Raw genomic sequence first — 6,108 nt, 5'->3', positions numbered from 1 at the left:
CCATTATTCATTCATTAACCATTTCAGTCATATATCCAACGATTGGTGATTTATAGGCCATGAATTTTCTTGGCAATGATGTTTCCAGGGTAGGTCGCCAGGTCTTTCCCCATTACATGGCTTGGGACTCACACACACACATGCATTCACACCTATGGACAATTTTGTTGGATGTTTTCTGATTGTGGGGGACACAACAGACACAGTAAGAACATGCCAACTCCACACAGAAAGGACTTGAACCAGGGACCTCCTTGCTGTGAGATGACAGTGCTACCCACTGAGCCACTGGTATGATGTTATGATGCAAATCAAAATAGGTTTTTATTGATGTGGTCATGCCAGACCTCACAACGCAACATAGATTTTCTTTGTTGAATCACAACATCAAAGTGAGCAGCACAACACCGTAGAGAACCAGGATACATGCCACCACAGAATTTCCCACTGCTGCGTGTAAAGAGTCAGACGTCTAATGGCTTGTTGTGTCTGAGTCCATCCGATAGACAGTTACAGTCTGTTTACTCAGAACACTGATAAGAGCAGTCCAGCACACAGACAGCAAAAATGAGACTGTATTTAAAAGCCAATTGATAAGAGAGCGACTGAGACAGGATAAGAAATGAGTGTGTGTGTGCGTGAAAGCAAACATTTGGCTGAAATTGAAGCTGCAAGTTTTTTTAAGTAATTGCTGACTGACAGGTACACAAAGAGTCAGCGTTGTTCAAGGTTATTTGCAGACAAGCAGGTGTAGTTTCGACTAGACACCTTGCAAGCTGTCTAGTCTGGCTCTGGTGGGGCTGGGCAACAGTTAAACAGACAGTGGAGAGAAAGTGTAATGCTCAAGTCCACATACAAAGACACACCCATGGCCACATCCACATACAGACACATGCACATCCAACCCGAAACACATCCAAAAACAAGAAGAGACACCCATGTATCCACACTTAATCACACCCATTAATTCAAACCCAGGCACGCACATTGTGCATGTAAACAGTAGGCTACAATAATAGAAAAGAAGAAGTGGCAGTGTTTCTGTGTGAAAAAGAGATACGGGTATGATGTTTACTTGCACGAAAACCACTCTCAAATCACTGTGGAAACAATGATGTAGTGTTTATGTAGGATTATGTGAGTTGCTGCTTTATAATGGCTAGCAACACCGCTCACCTTAAGCCTAAAGACAACAGTGGAAAAAACCTCACATTTCCGTAGAAAAAAAGGGGGGTTGAGAGACCTTCACTCAGGGTCCTTCCTCACTAATGAAACTAATGTTTTCTCAAACAGCAAAACCACACACTGGCTTATGTGTAATTCTCACATTGCTCACATACGCTGTGTAACCCATCAGATATGTCGCTGTTTGGTGTGACTGAACCAATGCATCTCTGTGGTGAGCGAATGTAGTAATTTAGTCTTTTTTCCATTCGTTTTCGTCTAGGGCTCAGTAGGCCATTTATTTCTATTTTTGTTTTTAACAAGTAAAGGAAACAAGATAACATCACTCTTGTGCTGTTTTCGTAGACATACCCAATCCCGATGTTATTAATTAAAGGTATACTAATGCCAGTAAAGAACAGAGAACTTCAACGATTCAATGATTCAGTTCAATTAAGAATGATTCAATTATAAACATTCGACCCGTGTGAGGAAAATGGAGGGCTTCGCTGTATGAGAAGACCTTTCACAACGTTCAAAATATTATTTTTGCCCTTGTCTCTAAAACAAACTTATTTATTTTCTCAATTCAACCTTTAAAAGGTGTAGAGAGATGAAAAGATATGTAACTATCAAAGTTTGAGTGAAACGCATCTTCTCGGGTTACCAGCGCACCCTTGTGGTGACTCTTAGTAAGTGGTCGTCCTTATAATCGCCTCAAATGTTTTTTTTTTTTTTTTTAAACGGCTTAATATATCGTGAACAGATATTTCTTGATACAGCTCTCAGTGAAATTTAATCTAATTCACAATAAGAATATTTTCAGACCACAAATGTTGGTTGAGAAGTCAAGTACTTAATCTACTCATCTCCAAAAGTTTTTACTCATTTGAAGACACTCACTTTGACTCATTCAGTAGTATGTTTATTCAGTTCTGGTTATAATAAGGTGTTCTTGTATGGTAACTGCCAATTGCGTATGTTCTGGATGCACAAACAGTCTACTATAATGTAAAATCTTGATCAAAACACAGATAAAGACATGGAGTTTTGTGTTTGTTGACAAACAGGGCTGGAGATTTGAGTAGGCCTATTATTATTATTATTATGTTTTTATGCAAATATTTGAATGATCATCATCACAGAAAGGACTGAATGAAGTCTCAAATGTCCCAGATTCGAAGAGTTCCAAGAAATGTGTCTGTCAACCTCACCTCATTTCCCCCTCATCTGATAGACACGCATACACAAATACTCGAACATGGCGTACGCTCAGTGGTTTGTGGTCAGTTGATAAATAATGCACTGCAGCCTTCAGATGAGCAGGGCAGAGTTGCACACGCCTAACATGCATACTGTATTGACATGAAAAACACATTCCTGAGAACACCCAGTTTTTGTTCTCATCTCTCCGGTGAGGTTCTTTAGAATTGCCAAACTAGCCGCAAACACACACAGGCCAACAAATTTAACATGCCGTACGTACACACGCTCACTGCCTCTAATGAAGAACATTTGACCTCAGAACCCTTTTTCCTGTTGTGCAAATTCACTCTGAAATGTATTTTTAGCTATAACTAGGCCCGTATATATTTTTATGCAGTATATATGCAGTAATTCTTTTATATTTTTAAAATATTTTTGACCTAGACATGTTCTTATGAACCTAGGTCTACCATTTGTTTATGAATGTTGTGCAGTGTTTCCATATAGAAGAACCATTTCGGTTCCCTAAAGAACTTTGTTTCAGCAAACAGAACCATTGTTTCTCATAGTGTGAAGAACATTTGAATAATCCAAAGAATCTTTTTCCCACTATAAAGAACCTTTTGTCCAATGGAAAGGTTCCATGGATGTTAAAGGTTCTTCATGGAACCATATTCCAATAAGTGAAGTTCCTAAACGAAATTTAGGGGAGAGCGAGCCCATCTAATCTTCCAATCAACAGCCAGCTGCTTACCTCCCTTCAGTCTCAGCTGTACCAGCATCCCTCCACCTCCCCAAACTCCACCTTCATCTCAGGTACCTTGCCCTATGTAATCATATCCTATATTTATTCACTGTGGGGCTATATCAGAGCTCGAGTTGAAGCTGCTTCATCGAGCCCCTCATCAGTGGACAGCAAGCCAAACTAGCTAAATCTAATATCTTTAAGATTATATGGGCAAACGGACTCGTTAAAGAACCTATATCTTTAAAGGTAGGGTAGGCTATTTTTTTTAATAATCACTTTTTGTTGTACTGTCTGAAACTCTCTTCACATCCTGATAGCAATCAATAATAGAAGTGGTCTAAATAATAATATAATACAACATGTAAGCCTACATATGTCTTCTGTGGAAGCCTCAGGACCAAAAAGTGTTCGTCCAATCATTGCATTCAGTCTAAATGCAGTGGGATAAGATCTCCTACTGCCTGTCAACATATGTATTTACATACTTCCGCGCATAGGCGCAATTTGCAGGTGGGAAGGGTGACACTTTTTGCCAGGGTAGATATTGTCCCCACCACTTTTTGAAACATCTCACGGCACGGATGTATACTAATACAAAAGAAACATATCTAGTTGATTAGCAATTAATTCGTTTGTGATAAATAATAGGCGATCTGGAGCTGGAATGTGTTGTTTTTGAAATCATGTTGAGTGCTTGTTGCCACTTTTATCAGTGGAGCAACAATGTTCTCTAGCACTTCAATCTATCACTTAACTACTCGTTCCGGTGAAATCACAAAACAAAATGCACATAAATGTGTCCCTGCTCTTTATATACAATCACTGATGAACATCTTTGGTTTTAATGAGAAAAAAATAAAATAAATTACACGAGGGCGGATTAGAACCCAGAACCTCTGGCACGCTGAACAAAAGTTCTACCACTAGCCCATTAAGACAATTTAAAACTAAATGCGGATCAAAGTATTTATTGGATAATGTAAATACTCTCGACACTAACAACATATTGTATTATAGTAGACGTAAGGACGAAACTATCGTATTAAACATGATGTCTATATCAATAAATTTTGTGCATTTATGATTGTAATGATACAATTACAATACACCCCCCCACACACACACATTCCTGTCCCATCCACTTTTCACCAAGCACCACAAACAAACAGCAGACGCCTTTTACAGCTCCTACTGAACCAAAACAACAAACATATGCTGTGTTCACGCCATGTCGTAACCGTAATTACAAGATGGCAACCCATGACATTCTACCCGGAGATGTTCATGTCCTTGGTCCATGTCAACACTATGAATGCCGAAATGAATCTTTAGCAGTCAGGTGGTACAATCAGAGCTCTCTAAGTTGTTTATGTTCAGTATTATTGTAATGTTCTGTGCTTTGAGACATGAGGTAATTTTACAAGCTGACAATGCAACTGCTTTCACACATTTTCAAAACTCTTTTTTTCAAAACTTTACACACAAATTCATGAATTGCACTCATAAAATGCAAAACGCCTCACATCTCTTGCAAAATTAAGCACTGCATTCAAAATATCACAAACACATCTCAAAAGCAAACATTTGTCTTACGATGCAAACACATTTGCCATAATATTCTGTTTTTGGATATTTCATATACACACAGTTATTCCAGACCTAAAGCTCTTCTTTCATGAGCTCCTATGTACATTTCTGTACAAGATTGATTGTTGAAAAATTCTCGGTAAACACGAAAGCAAGATTGAAACCAAACTATTTATTTTTTTACTATAAGCATTTGTGGTTGTGAATACAGTATTACACAGTATGAAAGAAAGAAATACATCAACCTTGTGTAGTTGGACAGAAACAATGGTTGTGTTTGAAAAATGAAATCAAGATACTTCCTGTTAGATTTGTGTGTGTTACACAGAAAATTGTGTTGTGTTTTGCAAAAAGTGTTTTATGAAAGTCGAAGGCCGAGAATTAGTGTACGGTTTTGCAGATTTGGTGTGTGGTTCTGCTGTTTGAGTGTCAGGTTTCAGAAAGGTAAGGATTTTGTGTGTAAGCAGTTGAAAAACGTCTCTCGTGACACTTTGCAGACTCTGCTGTGTTTTGGAGGAGGCATGGCTTTGGAGAGCGCTCTAAAGGGAGGGTTGCATCTTATGCTTTCAAAGCTAGCATGCTATTGCCAGTGTTGGGTAAGTTACTCAAAAAAAGTAATCCGCTACAAATTACAAATTACTACATTAAAATTGTAATTTGATTACATTACTGATTACTGCATGTAAAAAGTAATCAGATTACTAATTACTTTACATTCAAGTTACTTTGAAACCTACAAAAATACACAACAAACTGAAATTAATAGTTCTTTCTATAATTTAATATTGACTGAAAAATATTACAGAAGTATGAAAACAGCAACTTGACTTAAAAATATTTGTTAATCATCTATAGGTAGCTTATTCATTCAAATGCAATCAACAGTCGCCTGAGGGCGACATCTGTGAGCGTGAGATTCTAACATAATAAAAATAATATATAAATATATGAAATATAAACTAATAAATATGAAATATTGTACACTTGTTAATGTTTATTTTTGTTTGCCGTTTTTTTTTTAATAGTATTTAATGATTATGTTATCATTACATATTAAGCATGACAAACCATTCAAACGTTTAAACTACAAAGCTGGCAGGTATGGTATATATGATTACAAAATAAAGTAATTAAGATTATTAATATTATTTTATAAAATAACATGTTGGATAAAAGTAGGCCTAGTTTTATCACGTGTTGAGCAGTTTCTGTGACAGCTCAAGCTCTCCGACGCACAGTTATAGTCTACATCAGCCTCCGAATTTACTCACTTCATTTCGTTCACTCTTTGCAGATATAGTGCACTCAGATGACATACACTATATAGGGATTAGTGAATCGGAGAACGAGTGAGCAGTTTCGGACACAGCTTAAACATTCCTTGCTGTGTGTAGCATGTATGT

This window comes from Megalobrama amblycephala, linkage group LG7 (genome assembly GCF_018812025.1).
Source record: "Megalobrama amblycephala isolate DHTTF-2021 linkage group LG7, ASM1881202v1, whole genome shotgun sequence".
NCBI classification, from domain to species: domain Eukaryota; kingdom Metazoa; phylum Chordata; class Actinopteri; order Cypriniformes; family Xenocyprididae; genus Megalobrama; species Megalobrama amblycephala.
This window is presented reverse-complemented; position numbering follows the sequence as displayed.